The sequence below is a fragment of the Triticum dicoccoides genome, chromosome 7A (genome assembly GCF_002162155.2).
Source record: "Triticum dicoccoides isolate Atlit2015 ecotype Zavitan chromosome 7A, WEW_v2.0, whole genome shotgun sequence".
Lineage (NCBI taxonomy): Eukaryota > Viridiplantae > Streptophyta > Magnoliopsida > Poales > Poaceae > Triticum > Triticum dicoccoides.
In genome coordinates, this window is record NC_041392.1 from 742,288,906 (window position 1) to 742,291,797 (window position 2,892).

Here is a 2,892-nt window from a genome sequence, read left to right on the forward strand (position 1 = left end):
GCTCAGACAATCTGAGCACAAGCTCAACGATTGAGCTTTTCTCCCTTAGTTTGCAGGCTAAGAAAATCGTCGGAGGTCTTATACCTCTTGACGTGGGCACGAGCCTGAAATCCCAATTTCAGCCCTCGAAACATCTCATATGTTCCGCTACGTTTCGAAAACGTCTTTGGTGCCTCTACTTAAACCATTTAATTGAACTATCACGTAGTTATCAAAACGTGTATGTCCGATGTTCGCAACATCGACAAACGACGTTGGGGTTCAGCACACTGAGCGGTGCATTAAGGACATAAGCTTTCTACTGATCGCATAATCGCTACTATCAACTTTCAACTATATTTTCTCTAGGAACATATCTAAACAGTGGAACTAAAGCGCGAGCTTATGACATAATTTGCAAAAGGTCTTTTGACTATGTTCAGGATAATTAAGTTCATCTTATGAACTCCTACTTAGATAGACATCCCTCTGGTCATCTAAGTGATCACATGATCCGAGTCAACTAGGCCGTGTCCGATCATCACGTGAGACGGACTAGTCATCATCGGTGAACATCTTCATGTTGATCGTATCTACCATACGACTCATGCTCGACCTTTCGGTCTCCGTGTTCCGAGGCCATGTCTGCACATGCTAGGCTCGTCAAGTTAACCCTAAGTGTTTTCGCTGTGTAAAACTGTCTTACACCCGTTGTATGTGAACGTAAGAATCCATCACACCCGATCATCACGTGGTGCTTAGAAGCGACGAACTGTAGCAACGGTGCACAGTTAGGGGAGAACACTTCTTGAAATTTTGTAAGGGATCATCTTATTTACTACCGTCGTCCTAAGCAAACAAGATGCATAAAGATGATAAACATCACATGCAATCAAATAGTGACATGATATGGCCAATATCATTTTGCTCCTTTTGATCTTCATCTTCGGGGCTCCATGATCATCATCGTCACCGGCACGACACCATGATCTCCATCATCATGATCTCCATCATCGTGTCTTCATGAAGTTGTCACGCCAACGACTACTTCTACTTCTATGACTAACGCGTTTAGCAATAAAGTAAAGTAGTTTACATGGCGTTCTTCAATGACACGCAGGTCATACAATAAATAAAGACAACTCCTATGGCTCCTACCGGTTGTCATACTCATCGACATGCAAGTCGTGAATCCTATTACAAGAACATGATCAATCTCATACATCACATATCATTCATCACATTCTTCTTGGCCATATCACATCACATAGCATACCCTGCAAAAACAAGTTAGACATCCTCTAATTGTTGTTGCATGTTTTACGTGGCTGCTATGGGTTTCTAGCAAGAACGTTTCTTGCCTACGCAAGACCACAACGTGATATGCCAATTGCTATTTACCCTTCATAAGGACCCTTTTCATCGAATCCGTTCCGACTGAAGTGGGAGAGACTGGCACCCGCTAGCCACCTTATGCACCAAGTGCATGTCAATCGGTGGAACCTGTCTCACGTAAGAGTACGTGTAAGGTCGGTCCGGGCCGCTTCATCCCACAATACCGTCGAAACAAGATTGGACTAGTAATGGTAAGCATATTGAACAACATCAACGCCCACAACTACTTTGTGTTCTACTCGTGCAAAGAATCTACGCAATAGACCTAGCTCATGATGCCACTGTTGGGGAACGTAGTAGAAATTCAAAATTTTCCTACGTGTCACCAAGATCTATCTATGGAGAGACCAGCAACGAGTAGAAAGAGAGTGCATCTACATACCCTTGTAGATCGCTAAGCGGAAGCGTTCAAGTGAACGGGGTTGATGGAGTCGTACTCGTCGTGATTCAAATCACCGATGATCAAGTGCCGAACGCACGGCACCTCCGCGTTCAACACACATACAGCCCGGTGACGTCTCCCAAGCCTTGATCCAGCAAGGAGAGAGGGAGAGGTTGAGGAAGACTCCATCCAGCAGCAGCACAACGGCGTGGTGGTGGTGGAGGAGCGTGGCAATCCTGCAGGGCTTCGCCAAGCACCGCGGGAGAGGAGGAGTACTTGTGAGAGGGGGAGGGCTGCGCCAGAACTTCGTGTATAGCTCCCATGCGCCTCTCCACTATATATAGGGGTGGAGGGGCTGGTTTCTTGCCCTCCAAGTCCATTGGGGCGTTGGCCAAGGTGGGAGGAAAGAAATCTCATTATTTCCTTCCCCACCGATTGTTATCCCCCCTTTTTAGGGATCTTGATCTTATCCCTTCGGGATATGATCTTATTCCTTCTAAGGGGGGATCTTGGTGCGCCTTGACCAGGGGTGTGGGGCCTTGCCCCCACTACCCACGTCCATGTGGGTCCCCCCATGCAGGTGGGCCCCACTCCGGAACCTTCTAGAACCTTCCCGGCACAATACCAAAAAATCCCGAACATTTTCCGGTGGCCAAAATAGGACTTCCCATATATAAATCTTTACCTCCGGACCATTCCGGAACTCCTTGTGACGTCCGGGATCTCATCCGGGACTCCGAACAACATTCGGTAACCACATACAAACTTCCTTTATAACCCTAGCGTCATCGAACCTTAAGTGTGTAGACCCTACGGGTTCGGGAGACATGTAGACATGACCGAGACGTTCTCCGGTCAATAACCAACAGCGGGATCTGGATACCCATGATGGCCACATGTTCCACGATGATCTCATCAGATGAACCACGATGTCAAGGACTTAATCAATCCCGTATTCAATTCCCTTTGTCTATCGGTATGTTACTTGCCCGAGATTCGATCGTCGGTATCCAATACCTTGTTCAATCTCGTTACCGGCAAGTCACTTTACTCGTTCCGTAACAGATCATCCCGTGATCAACTCCTTGGTCACATTGCGCATATGATGATGTCCTACCGAGTGGGCCCAGAGATAC